Here is a 15,131-nt window from a genome sequence, read left to right as displayed (position 1 = left end):
TTTTCGATATCGCTCGGAAAGTTTGTAGTCTTTTGAAGGACGAGCTTCTTTTGAGGTACAATGAATCAGTCGCATAACGTAGCACATCAACCGTGCGCGTGCAATGGCAAGTCTCGAATGCAAATGAATCGGAGCACGGGGCAAACAAAAAAAAGAGGCCTCGTATCTCCTGGCTCTGTTTTTAAAAATGTTCGCTCTCGTAATTCAATATGGCAAAGATATAGGTATAGACACGGAGCGAACAAAGCACGAAAGCTCCCGAAAATGCAGAAATTCGTAGGCTGTGCCTGTTATACGGGGGTGTAATGATGCTACGTGTTGGCCTTTGTTGTCTGGTCGGTATGGGAGAGCGCGTGCACTATATCCCACGGGAGAGTCTTGGGTATTTTCGTGCGCGGCGGCGCCGACAGCAACAGCAAGGGAGAGACAGAGAGATTCGATGAAAAATTGAATCGTCCCGCAGATAACACGCGAGCAAGCGAGCTCGCGCAGGCAGGTTCGATACGTATTAGACGATCACGCAAGCGTGAATCGGTTTGATGGAAATACATCGGAGATAAGAGTTATTAAATTACTCGTCGACGCGATTGTGATTCAGCCGCTTTCGCCGAGCGTTATTTTTCGCTTTACAGAATTTCCACTGGACAGAGAATACTTTTTTCTTCTTTTTTCTCACTCCGGGTTTATTATGCAATGTGACTCGAATCGCCGGCAAACTTTTCGCTTTATCAGTTGCCAATTTTTCAGGCGAGTGAATCGCTCGCTCTCTCTCTCTCTCTCTCTCTCTCTCTCTCTCTCTCTCTCTCTCTCGCCAGCGCGCGTTACATAACTATAAAAAGCTAGTGCGAATCGATAAATAAGGCGTTTAAATGGAAAAAGCTCCGGCAATAGCGCGCGAGAAGCCAGTTATAATTTATTTGGAATAACAAGCAAACGGAGCCGCCGCCGCTTCGATCGTTTGCCGCGCGCCGCACACAGGAGAGCATTAACTGGAACTCTATAGTATCGCTTTCCATTGTCTAGCCTCTGAAATATCGAACGTAGGCTGCTAGACGCGCGCGCGCGCAGCACTGCTCGCATTCATCTTACTTGTGCGTTCGTTACGTTAAGGTCGCTAAAAGCGTTTAGCGGCTCGGCCGGAGAAGAGAGCTTTCGTGCAAATAGCTCTCTCTCTCTCTCTCTCTCTCTCTCTCTCTCTCTCTCTCTCTCTCTCTCGTAATCGATAATCCTATCTTTCTCGTGTTCCGAGAGACAGGCTGATGCTGTTTCTGCCGCTGCGGTATTAGGATGACGCCCCGGGATTTGCATATTTTACGTTTTCAGCCACCGGAGAGCGGCATTGTGTGTACACTGGCCGCCGCGCGGGGAAAGTGACGTATAGTATAGGACCTATTGAGACGAGCCGTGCGGATGTTAAATTCGTAGACGACGACGCGAGGAACAACGTGGGGTCGGGAGAGGGTCGCTTTTTCTCTCTCTCTCTTTGATAAGGAGAGCAGGAAAAAACAAAGGACACTTTCACGCAGACTTGTTATGACAATGCGCCGGGCTTGTTTATGTCGCGGTCGATATTTCTCCGGAATGTGGTCATTAAATAACTGGGAGTGTCGGGATAAGTTAGAATTTACGATATTCAGATAGCCGCGCGCGTATGTGTGGTACATACAAAAAGCGCTAATCTCCTGATTGGACTGGAATACTTAATGGGACACTTAATCGTGCCGATACTTGTCACTTGTCACCAGACGTTATGGATTTGGTCGTGAGATATATGTCAGGTTCTCTCCGTTCAAATTCAATCCGACAAAGTGACTAAACACAACGAGGACTTACAGACCGTTCGCAGGCGTGCGCGGAAAGGCTCATCGCGCGCGCACTATCTCCGTCCGCGTGACGTCAGCCTTACGTCAGGAGCATGGCTGCCGCCACACATATGCACGCGATTCTTCATCCTCGCATCCGTCGGCGAAAAGCGTCGCAATTCACGCGCAGCGTATCCGTGTAATGCAACGAACGCGCGAGAAGAGCTCAATCGAATCGGGAGATGGATTAATTCGATATACGCGCCGGAGAGGGAAATATCGCTCGAGTTAGCGCGCGTTTCGATCTGCGGAGATAGCGAGCGCGAGCGCGTAGGAAAAAGGAGCCAGCCGCCCCGCTCGTGTTTTTATCTGACGGAGTTACGAGCGCGCGCTCTATATTACTGCGCGACTACTATAGCTACAGGCCGCCGGTTATGACACGGACTCGCGAGCTTGATGGATTTCTGAGCATTAATGAGGCATGCTATGTAAATCCGATAGGCCGAGGTGTTGCCCGATCGCTCGAGTGTAAATAATCGCGCTGCTCTTGTCCGTCCAGTCGATGCAGTGTATGTGCGCATAATCGCAGAGATGCGTTTTTTCTCCTGCTCCTCGATCTTCGATGAAATTTCACGCAGAGCGCGCGCGATACTCGATACTCGCGCACGTCGCTGGCGGCCGGTGCGATTACTTTCCCGTTTGCCCTTTCTTACCGTCGCGGCCCGGCAGAAAAAGAAGAAGCGACCGGCGGCATTATATGCGGGAAAATTAAATTTCACGCGACGCAATTCAATTCATCCACTTGCAAATGCAAATGCATTTCACTTTTACGGCCTCAGCGCTGCAGAGGAGCGTGGGTATATAGGTACATCTCTCTCGCGGAAATTCGCGCTCGCGTTGTACCTTCCCTTGAAAGTTGGCGAGGCGCGCGAGAGAGCTCGCTACTTGCCTTTTTCCGCCGAGGAAAAAAGAGAGAGAAAGAGCCGGGGAAGAAGGAAGCCTGCTTGGCCTCTGCGAGAGAGAGAGAGAGAGAGAGAGAGAGAGAGAGAGAGAGAGAGAGAAAGGGAAAAATGTCGGATTAGACTTTATAATATTATAGCGACCGTGCAGGAATATAGGTATACGTACAGTTTATTCAAATCCGCGGCGGGATAGTGACTCATCATCTCGGCATTGTTTCGTTAAATGGAATTTCTATCTAATTTAAATGCGACTTAGCTAGAAATAATACGATTATGCGTTAGCCTGTTCTGTTTGTTAATCTCCTTTGCACACCATTGTTAGCCGCGTGCGGCGCAGAAAGAGAGATTCGTTGCCACTGCATTCGTCTGCTCCGTTTCTCTCGCCCGGGCGCGCGACTAAGCCCTTTTGCGCCTTACTGTACATTATTTCAGTACAGTCCACTTCGCTGTGCGCCGCCGGGTCCTCCCCTGGCTCCGGCGACTGTATGGACACTGGCTTATGAGAGAGAGAGAGAGAGAGAGAGGAGACCAGTGGCGCTCAATTGCCTGGCCCCGAACGCGCAAAAAATGAACAAACTTTTCTTCCGGCTCGCTCCCATGCAAACGCGATTTTAATGCAAATCGACGAGTTTTGGCGCGCGGCCCATTTGCATTTTAATATGTTATCTTAGCGTAATCTCTTCGCTCTCGACATTTATATTTATGCTGGAAATGTTCGGGCTAGCTCGCTTCATCGCAGCCTCGACGCGAGCGCAAAATCTTCGGGGTTTCCGCGCTGTTTGCAAAAATTGGCGAAACGGCGGAGCCGGGGCGCATCTGCTTAGGGACTGAGATCCACTGGCTGCTATACAGCGAGAGGGAGCGCGCGCGCGCTCTCTCGCCGGTCAAACTTTCGCGTGTTAATTCTGCCTGAAACGGTAGCGCGCCGCCGGTACAGTCTCCTTTCAAAAGCAAGTTCGCTCGTTACCGTAATTCACCAATTTCGCCTTGAAAAGTACAGCAGCCGACGGTTAATACGGGCTACGCGCGTACAGCCGCCGTACGTGCGCGATCCGGCAAATTTAAACGATCGCTAAATCGAGCCCCTTTTCCAGCCCTCAACTCGCGCGGAAAAATCGCGCCGTAATTAATGAGAAACGAGGTCGTTTTTCCCGCTCGAACCGAGCGGCCATCGATCAATCCGCTGGAATTGAGAGATGCTCGCCTAATTGATGCCGAGGCGAGATTTCGAGTCTCTCGCGTTGCTCAACGCTGCACGTACCTACAATATCGAGAAAACAAGCCGAGCGGCGGTGGGAAGGAGAAATTAAATAACCTCGTAATTTCCGGAAATTTATCGCATCCTCGCACGTCACGCTGAGAGAAAGGGAGGCTAATACGACGAATCGCGAATTTCGAGTGTGTAGCAGAAAGGGCGAGTAACAGAGCGAAAAAAGAGAGAAGAGAGAGAGAGAGAGAGAGAGAGAGAGAGAGAGAAAGAGAGAGAGAGAGAGAGAGAGAGAGAGAGACGAGAGCGACGTTCCCGGAGAAGCAGCGTGCTTCTTTTTTCCCCGGGCGCGCGCCCGCGACAGGCAAAAATAAACGAGTCGTTCCTCTCTCTCTCTCTCTCTCTCTCTCTCTCTCTCTCTCTCTCTCTCTCTCTCTCTCTCTCTCTCTCTCTCTCTCGCTCTTCCCGAGTAAATAAGCGAGGGTTCGCTGCCGCGCGCGCGCGAGCGAGGAGGAAGACGACGAAGGAGGAGGAGGAGGAGAAAGAAAAGGCAGAAAAGGAAAAAGAGCGTAGAGCTCGCGCGCAGAATGAGAGAAAAAAAGTAAAAGCCAGAGCGGCCCCGAGTACCGCTATTTCTCGCTCGCGCGCGAGTGTGCGCGTTTGCGTGTAGCGTGTTAGCGTGTGTACGCGCTCGGCGCCCCGGTTTTTAGGGGCGAGTGTGTATCGCTCTCTGTGTATGGAGGAAAGCCCGAGACGCGCGGAGCTTCGCATAAATTACGGACACGGGACTTTTTCTTCGCTCCGCGCGCGGCGAGAGTTTTCAAGGTCCGCCGCCGAGAGGGAAGAAAGTGCCGAGTGAGTTAGTGCTCTCCTTCTGTCTCGCTCTCTGCGCATCGGCGGGAATATGATAAACAATTAAAATACTCGAGAGCCATTGTGCGCTAGCTACCGCTGTATACTGCTAGCGATGTTCCGGCTGTGGAAATCGTGAATAAATTCGCGCTGCGTATAAGCTCTAGTAACCATGTTGCAACTGAATTTCAGCCAGTGCGCGAATTCCGTAATGAGCCGACTCCTGCTGTTGTGCTGTTAACGCGTGATTTTCGGTTAATTATTTATACTAAGCGCGCACTCTATGCGATTCAGTTCGGCATAGGAAAAACAGCGAAATCGTAAAACGGAGACCAAAGTCGGACAGCAGCAGCAGCAGCAGCGGCACAATTAGAGGCTCGCTGCAGTCGGTGTCGAATTATCGCATAAAAAAGGCCCATAACCCAGCGCGAATGCTAAGGCCGCAGTCCGTTTGAATAGCGAGATATAGCATCAACCGCGGCGGCAGCGGCCGCGGCGTCGTTGCGAAACACGTCTCCGGCGGCAGTAACAGCGAACACGCGAGCGATTTGCAGTCCTCCCCTATTCTTCCAAGTGAGCGAGAGAAAAAATAGAAAGGTGACGCATAATAGATATTATTACGGACAGGCAGCGCCGCTCGCTCTCGCGGACTTTTGTAATTAAGGGTCTCCGCGGGCGCATTGTTGCTGCGGCGGGATCAGGAGTCCCGAGCCCGAATGGAAGATGAATGGCGGCATACTGCATATTCCGCGTCGTTATAACTATAGGTGGTCGTCGCTCGCTAGCTCGCGCGCGAGCGCGATTTCCCGGCGCGTATAAGAAGATCGACAGCTGTCGGCCATTATTTGATGAATTGCGCTCTCGCTTGCTCATTCGAGACTGCGCCGTAACTCGTGTCGGCCGTATAGCCCTATGCGCGTATACCACTATGGCGGCGTCGCGCGCTGCTCCTGAGTAATTCCAGGTATCGTTAAACCCGCACACTGCGCCGTAAATAATTGGAGCTTCTGGATACGATATAGGTATATAGCGGGAGCGCTTTATTGGGCTGCCGCTTTACGATTCGCCGTCGCTGCCGAGTTGAAAGGCTAAAAGTCGAGATTCGACTTTGTCGCGCGCGCGCTTTTTAAGTCGCGCACATCACTCTCGAATGTGTGCGTCTTCGCGCGGGGAGAAGGAGGAGGGGGGCGTCTGAACGGCACCGGTTTTACTGCTGCGGCAGGGGACGATGATTTGTTTGCTTTTTTCTGCGGGCTCTGCCTGCCCCGCTGCCGCTGTATAAGCTGCTTCTCTGTTTTAATTACTGGATCCGCGAAGACGGATGGTTATAATTCAAGCAGCTTGTGTGCGTACGTGTGGACGATTACGCTCCGCTGCGAGCCTACGCGGAGGCCTTTTTCAAACAATTTTTTCCTCTGCCGACGAGCCTTTATTTTATGCGATGCTCAGCGAGAGCTCCGGAGTTTTTGTGTTTTTTCCTATTATCGACTCGAGCCTTTTATCTTGTCAATACTATGCGATAGCGCTGCTCGCGACGCGTGTTTAGTCGTGACTTTTCGATAATGCGCATTCAAAGTAGCGAAAGCGGAATAACTGATAAGCCGGGCCTGATTAGAAGTCAAGATTAATCGATATTAAATCAATGTTACCTTGAGTCACGACTCGCCTGTGTAACGAACGATATAGTCTTTCGCAGTCATATCTGCGTAGAAATTCGAAACATTTTTTCCTCCGATAGAACAACACAAGTTTGCCTCTTCGGAGTAATCGAGACATCCTCCTTCAAAATCGCACGAAAGAATCGAAAAATAAAGCTTTCCGCTGAAAGAACACCCCCGCCGTAGGTGCGTGGATACGTTTCCCACCCTTGTATCTTCCCGGCTCTTAATTGCCCGAGCGCGCACTGGTTGCTCTCTCTCTCCGAGGTCTTTCGAAAGTCTACATTGCCGATCGCAAGGGCGGCTATTTCCGGTCTCCCCTCCCCCACCGAGCATCCGGTCCGCCATATATATATAAAATATTCGCGCAGCCATGGTGTCCGGCCTCATATTTTGTGTGCGCGAGCGAGCTCTCCTTTATGCACCTCGTTCTTTGACTCCTTTGTTGCTTTTTATCCTTCGCCCCGTATTATAATGCCCTCCGCACTCCTGTCTGCGGCCCGAGCATCGCTCTCGTTTTTTTCTCTCACTTGGCGTTCACTGCTACGCGCGGAAGAACCAAAAATTAAAGTCACGGCTGTATCGAATACGCGGGCTTTGTTCGCCGGGGGATTAGCCATGGGGTTTTCTCGTTTCGGGCCGTTTTTTGCGCCGGCCGGAAGCTCGTGATCGAGGATCTGCCTGTCTGATTTACATTCTCTGGATGTTGTAGGCTGAGCGTAGGGCCTCAATTAACCATCGCCAGTGCAGTGTATCTTTTTATTACATCGCGGCGAGTGTAAAAAATAAACGACGGCTGTATAATGTGAAACGATGTATCTGCGGATATTAGCTGCAGATTAGTCGAAAGCGAACGAGCATCTGCAAGCTGATGCGCTTTATTCGATCGTTTGACGCGTGCAATAAAATGTGTGAAAATGCGATGTGTTGCGAATTTATATAGGAATTAATGCTGAAATATCTCGCTGACGCGCGCGAACACGCGGTCAAAGATAAAAGCCGCTTTCCATAGAGCTCGGTGTATATCTGGCAATCAGCGTTTACAATTGAAGCTGTCGATAATAAAGCTCCTTATCGGGAATTTTCGCGGCGATGAAACCGGAATTAAGCTTCGATCGCACGGTCGGGCTTCCAAAGCCTCGTGACCTTCCCAATTCTAAATTCGGCGTGAGAACGGCTGGTATTCGATATGCCATTTGGTATTTCAAACACCGAGAATCGCAGTTCTCTATCAAAAACTTTTTCAACTATTTTTAGCTCTACTTTTTCGATTTCGATTCGAAGAACTGCATGCTATACAACTGGATTTCGATAAAGTGTGTACTCAAATTCAATTCAAGCCAACGTGACACCGAGGAATCGAGGTCAAGCGAGACAAAAGGAAGATATCATTTCTTCGCTCGTACACACTTGATGCTGGATAAACAAACTATTCTACTTAGGCTCTTCGGAATGACTTTCAAATGTGTATGTTTTCAGAGACTAATATTCAACATTCGAGTCACGTCTTGCATACACTACACAGACACACACACACATACACACAGACAGACAATCGCGCGCGCGCGCGAGGATGTCATAACACGCGTCTTATAACTGAAGCTGCTTCCGATAGAATTTTGTTCTAATTGTCGAAAAGGTTATCCTGCAGCTATGGCGCCGCTGAAGCAGCAACAAACTGGGATGGAAAATTGACGTGCGCTTATTACCTGAAAGTCCATTTCAACCCTCGTTACACACTCCGATACCCCGAGCGCGCGCACTAGTCAAACTTCGTTGCGTAAGCCTGTCTTTTCCAGGATGCGCGTAACGTATACGCTACGCGTATACGACTGTGCGCGGGCAACCTCGTTCGCCTTTGTCTATCGATGCAAAAGCAGAATTTCAATCGAGAATCAATTTGGCGTCTGTATAACTTGTATTATGCTTGTCTGACTTGTCTGATAATACACTCGTGCGTGTACAGGGATGGCTCCATCGGGATAATGGTCATCGCGCGCGCGCGCGTTATTTCCCAGATAAAAGTAATAAATTTCCCGACTCGCGCTCGCGAGATGTGAAATATGCCCATCGCGTTATTACTTCATTATTCGTCGCGTGGTGCGCGAGCAGCCAAATGACGAGTAGGAAAAAAGCGTTCTCGCCGGGGAAAATTTTCGAACGCGCGCGGGCGCGGGGGTATAATTTATTATCTCGAAATCGAAGCTCGGCCATTTGTCGCGCGAGAAAATAATAGAGAGAGAGAGAGAGAGAGAGAGAGAGAGAGAGAGAGAGAGAGAGAGAGAGAGAGACGTTTTTGGTATGTATTTCACTTCGCACTATTTACGCGTATAAATTATGCGCCGGCGTTCGTTTCGGTAATTGAGCCGAAAGGAGTATAGGCGGGATGAGAGCCACTGCGGCAGCGGTAGTCGTCGTCGCGAAAGCGCCATTGAATTGAATTGATATAAATGGGACGCGACTCCAGTCTTATTATATGAGTCGATTGTTTTTTCGAGCTTCGCTCGTCACTCGCGCTCTTTCCGATCCGCCTGTAGTGCGTGAAGAGCTCATTCGTCGGGCGCATTGCGATATGAAAATTAGGGACGCGTAGGATGAAAGACGGCGCGTCGTGCAGGAATCTGCATAGAGCAAAGTTACAGCCGTGTCCGCGTGGAGCGGGATCAGCATTATGCGCACACGTACGCTCTCGGCGGCGTATGATCGGAGAGAGCGACACAGCGTACCCCCTCGCGCGAGCCCGACATGGCAGGTACTTGTTCCCGGGTATACGCGCGGCGCAGATGCACATGGCAAGGGACATTAACGGCCCCCGAGCTCACGCACTGCTGCTGCTGTCGCCGCCGCGACGGAGAGAGAGAGAAGCACCAACCTTGACTTACTTATATTCGCAGTCGGTTAATTGCCGCGGCGCTGCTGACGGCGGAGGAGAGATCGGACGGGAGATTCGCGGCTCCGTTTTTCGAAATCGCGGACGTTCGTATACTCGCACAGGTCTCCGCACTGTATACTGTAGCGAAGCCGGAGGATCACGCGGCGGCGTTAAATTAGCAAAAGACAAACGACCGTATAGTGCGTCCATAACTCGGGCTCCACTATATATACCGGGGGGTTATGCCACTATGTGCGCAATACTTCCCTCCATACACGGGCCTGAGTAGCCAAGAGCCTAATAGCCGAATCCCAGGATCCGACACACGTCGTCGCTCTGGCATATATCCCCGAAGCTTGTAACCATTATCCCCGGGCGTGTTTGCACGGATAGGCGTGCAGGTTATGCCCGTTTGTCGCGTTTGTCGACGAGCCGCGTCTCGGAGAGCTACTCGCTCGCGCTCCGGCTTCGGCCAATCCCGGCCATTAACGCGCGCGCGAGGGAGCGCCCTGCTCGCATCGGCCTTATCCGAGAGAGCCTGCTGCACTCTGTGTGCACACCAAGTGTGCGCAAAGTATCCCGATTATTGCGCAGCGTTCTCTCGCTGATGATCACGCACATCGGTGCAGCGCGAGGACGTGTCCGAGACTAGGTCGGTGGGATTTGCGCCTTTTTCATCATCAATAAGGACCAATCGAACGACATCGCATTCGGCGCGAGAGTTTCTGCGAGTGCGGCCCTGCAAGTGCGTGCGCGCGTTAAAAAGCCGCGAGAGGAAGCTCGTGCACGAATAGACGGGCGAGCCGGCGTATAGACGCTCGGAGAAACGGGTATAGCAAGCGCATAATACGCAGCGGCGGCTCGCTCTCGTCCGGCTCTCAAAATAAAGAGATATAAAGCGCGAGCGGATTACGCAACCGACGAGCGCGCGCTCTCTCCCCAAACAAAGATTTCGCGTAATAATTTGCATAAAGCTACGGTTCTCTCGCTCGAGCTCTCCCTAGACTCTGCCCCCGTTGTATGTGTAATGCTGTGTGCGCCTGTGGTGGGCGTCAACCAGCTGCGACGAATAGTTGCGCGCGCTCTGCCCATATAGTTCGATATTCCGATAGTCCATTATGGTCAGAATTTCTCCGTTCCTCGCCGCTCTCTCTCTCTCTCTCTCTCTCTCTCTCTCTGTTTGTATGTGCGAGTCCTCTCCGTATATGCGCGCGTTACGCAAAACTTGAAACACGCGCGGCGCTCGTCGTGTCATTGTTAAAAAGGAGCGAGTCGCCCGCGCGCTTGTACCGTTTTGCATTGTATTCGCTCGATGAAATTTCTTTCTCGGCGCGGCAGTCGTTAAGTTTATTGAATCATGCTTATCGAGGGGTCATTAATTCGAACGAGATACGTAATTAACCCGGCGATAACGCGCCCGATAACGTCGCAATATGAGGTTTGCGGCATTAGGGATTAAAAAAAAACTTTGCAACGGTGCATACAAGCATAAGCTCTGGGCAATTTCTAGCAGACAATTTCCCGAGAAGCGTTTATCTAACGACATGATTCCTTTCTTTGTGTTCTAGGTGAGTAAAAGCAGCAGAGGCCAGAGGGCAGACAATCGTTCGGGGGAACTAACGACGCACACCCGCAGCGCGGTAATTGGGTAACAACGCGGAGCCGGGCGACGTAAAAAAGCCTTCCTCTAAATCGCCCGGTAGCGGCGGCCACTTCCATTACTCCAGAAACCCACTGGTCAGAAAAGGACGAGGAAAGAAAAGAAAAATCTCCCTCCGGCGAAACGAGCCGGGCGAAGAGAGCGAGAGAGGAAGCAGTGTCGGGTTCGAGTGGCGCGTGTAGTCTCGTTTTTCGTGTGCGCAGTAGTCGTACAGAGAGAGAGAGAGAGAGAGAGAGAGAGAGAGAGAGGGCAGCGGATCGCAGGAGGAGAAACCCCATGAATCTTCAGGCGGGAAGCCTGCGCGCCGCCGAGGAATTTTCTAGGCTCGCGCGCCACCGCCGATATCCGCTGCCACTTATTTTCCAAGGGATCTTCGCCATATGGCGTGCGCTCGCTCGCCTCCTCCCACTCTCTCTCTCTCTCTCTCTCTCTCTCTCTCTCTCTCTCTCTCTCTCTCTCTCTCTTGCTCTCGGAGTGAGCCGCTTCGGCAGACCTATAACCTATCCTAATCTAAGGGTCTCCCGACACTCCGCTTTATCGCCTTTCCTTTTTTTCGTCCTCCGGGCCGAGCTGCTTTTCCTTTTGTCGGCCGCCTTTGCTCCGCTGCCGCCGCCGTAAAGACTCGGAGACGAGATAGTGTCACTGCAGGCACGCACGCACGTTCTATTTTTATTGAAGACGCGAGACGAGATGCCCGCGCCCGAGAGGGAGAGCGGCCACGCGAGGGAATTATATGCAGCGTGGAAAATCGTGCGCGGACGGGGACGGGCACTTATCTCCCCTGGCTGTCGCGCGCCACCTTATGGGCTCTGCTTAGTCTCTCGCTCCGTCTCTCTCCCTCTCGAGGACGCGGGCGCTTTTATTTCCCGGCTGCCGCCGCCGCTCCGATGTTTTAATTACCGGCGGGACTGACGTTTATCGCTCGGCTCGCATTGGACAGACTACTTCTGAAGAAGACGCTCTCGAAAAACCTCGTACAATAGGCTGAAAAATAGCGAGCCCTCTTCCGGGAATCGGAAGTAAGGCGAGGCGGTAAATCAGCCGGGCGATTTTTATCCTCCGGGAAAGTTTGTTGGAAAAATCTCCGCGACAAACTGAAAACGAGCGCATGATAATGTCGGAGAGCCAGCTGAATCCGTTTGGTGCGCAACTTGCGCGAGCGCGAAAACTTGCCGCGACGACGATTTACGAGCGACCGGGGCAAACAAAGCTCCACGACACTTGTATATACTTGCTTCCTCCCTCAGCTCTCTATCTCTTGCGGGAAAATGGAGCGAGCCTCCTTGGCGCGAGTGAAATCACGACGCATTGTATAATCCATTACACGCGCACAGCCGCCGATGTCTCATCGCTAACGCAATTTTTCGTCGTCGTCGGGGCACAATTACGATCTGCAATTCAGAGGCCGCCACAAATCAAGCAGCCGCGAATAAATACGCCGCTCGAACGAGAGGACATGCCGGAAATTTTACTCCGAGCCGTAAATCAGCGGCGGTGAAAAGTTCACTCTCATAAAAGATTTAGAGTGCGAGCGGGCGGAGGTGGCGCTGGCTATGGGCGAGATCGAGCCAATCGAATTGGGTCGCGACGAGTTATTCGCGAGCCAGTGCATCCGCGGCGTCGAGACGAAAAATGCACAACGGCCCGATTGCGACAAGCGATTGTCCGCGACGTTGAACATCGGTTAACGATATTGTCGATCCTCCCGGTACAGCCGCGAACACACGCGAATTATTATCCGCTTTGAGAATTTCCTTTCCCACACGTGCGCTGCTTTACATCGCTTCAATGGCTTTTCTATTTTAATGTAACAGCCCATTGTTGCGGCGACGCTCTTTAATCGAACGACGTCAGTTCTGGGCCGACTCGTTATGTCACGTGCGCGATCCGTTTGATTTCAATTAGAGAAATCGCGGGTTTCGCCATCACCGGCGGAGTACAGCGAATTTCGCAAGGAGCGAGGGTCATCAATTACAGGTATTCGCGGAATTTTCATTGCGGCGAGTCTAACGGCCGCACGCGCAGGCGAAAGGTCAGGCCAGATAAATAAAGCCCGCGTCACGGCGGCGATATATCCCGTGCCTTGTAAATACTTAATTAATAGTTCTGCAGCATCTCTCCGCGCGAAATCGATATTGCGCGCTTGCGTTTCACCTCGAAAGTCTATAATTTGCGTTTTAGCACCTTTCCCCAAGTTAAAGCCCGCGTCTCATTAAAGACGGCACATATTTCCTCAATCAAAATTTGAGCCGCGAATATTCCTCGTAAATTCATTTATTCAGCTCCTCTGCGTATATATATAGAGGCTGTGAGAGCATACACGCGGCTTCGTAGCTACATTAACGAGTCCGCCAGACGGCGAAGAAGGGGGCAATTTAATTGCAAGACGCGCGTGTATACCGTTAGAGACGCGCATAAAACTGCTGTCCGCGCAATTTATGCCGCTATCGACGTAACTCACTTCGACGTTTCTAAACGATTCTTATCGCGCGGTAATCGTTGCCAGACAGAGAGACGGAGAGAGACCGAGGGATCGCACTTGTATGCGTGTGCTACCTCGGTATTATTGTCTCCGTCCTTCTGTCTCGTGTATCTTGCTTGTATTGTATATTATATGGCAGCGGAGGAGCTAAGAGGACGTTGCAACATGGCCATTGTTTTGCTCGATGGGCTTTGCCGGGCGCATTCAAAGGGATCATCTTTTGCGCGCATGGGTACTCGTGCGCGACTTTGCTATACCTAATCAACTTACCCGCGCCTCCTTGATTAGTGTAATCCAAAGGCTCCGATTTACGAGCGCGGAGGTGATACTCGTCGAGGAAGAAGTCGCTCGTTGCAGTTTATAGGTCAAATTAGTTTTGTCTCTTTCGATTTATCAGCGCATTCTAAAGGCGGAATCGCTTGAAGCAGCGGCGCATCCTGATTCTCAGAGAAAATGTCATCTGTCGCATGAATTTTCGATGTTTCAAGATCCGTTCGAGAACAGATTGCATGGAATATCGAATATTCCCCAAGATCGACACGCATTCTATTTTGGATTGGAAAAGAGACGTATAAGTGACACAAGCCATCTATCGAGTCGATGGCTCGTGCAAAAAAACGCGATGAAAATTTTGATGTCGTACTAGAACTCGTTTATCAGCTCTTATAACGGCTTGTTAGAAAATTCAAAATAGCAGCAACTGTCACTTCGCTGCATTATTCCGCATAAGCCTCAAAGCAACAGGCAAGCTGCGCAGCGATTGACACACTGAGAGCGAGTAAACAAAAAAGCAGCTGTTGCAAATACACATGCACCTGCCGAACGAAAGCTACTGCGCAGAGCAGCCGCGAAAATCAGTATCAGTCGTAGCGCAGCTACCTCGTCACTGCGTGCACGTAAGCTGCCGCTGTCTCGAGTTACACACATAAGCGTACGTTATCTCTCGCGCCTTCCTTCCTTCCTTCCTTAACCGGCGCGCACCGCTGCGGTTTCGATTTCCCAGGGCAGATTTCGTGCAGGCCCGTGCCTACCGCCAGATCGCAGTACGTCGATCCGCTCGTGCGCGCCCCCATCCGGCTGCTACCCGTTTTGCGCGCCGCCAAGCAATTTGCCTCCGCCAAGGTGTAGCTGCTGCCGCTCGCGCTCGTAATCAGCTTTCGCCGTTGTCGCGAGCTTCGTCGACGCGCGTATTTTTATACTGCACATGATGGACTGAAAAAATACGCCCAAGGATCGAGCTCATTGCTCTCTGGCCGCGCGTCTAGTGGAAATATTTATGCAAGTGCGCGCGAAAAAAAGATCGCGCGTGTCGTTGTCGTCACCTTCTCGCGCGCGCGCCCGTTGGCGCGATGAAAAAGATTGATTCTCAAAGTGTATTAGCGCAGAAGCCGAAGCTTTATCGCCCGGATAATAATTAACTTACGTCTGCGCGTGAGAAATGTGCAATAACTCTGAGCTAGTACCGTTTTAGTGTCTCGTCTACAGCTTCATTATACGCGTGACGCGCGCTGCAGCGAAACGGAACTTCTGGGATTAAATATAGTCGGGTATATTTGTGCACGTGAGCCGCGGAACTTGTTAACTAATCGTTGCTTTTTTCTCACTTCTGTACGGGTAACTTGATTGAAGTTTTTAT

The 15,131-nt window shown here is 51.3% G+C and overlaps 1 protein-coding gene across 24 annotated transcripts in view; it reads left to right on the top strand.

Annotated features, from left to right (window-relative positions):
- Positions 1-15,131, top strand: part of LOC100120439 (protein daughterless) — a 126,113-nt gene that overhangs the window by 51,047 nt on the left and 59,935 nt on the right. The window lies entirely within an intron of this gene.

This window comes from Nasonia vitripennis (assembly GCF_009193385.2).
Source record: "Nasonia vitripennis strain AsymCx chromosome 2 unlocalized genomic scaffold, Nvit_psr_1.1 chr2_random0010, whole genome shotgun sequence".
NCBI classification, from domain to species: Eukaryota; Metazoa; Arthropoda; class Insecta; order Hymenoptera; family Pteromalidae; genus Nasonia; species Nasonia vitripennis.
Note: the sequence above shows the minus strand (reverse complement) of the source record. Positions and strands in the feature narration are given on the sequence as shown.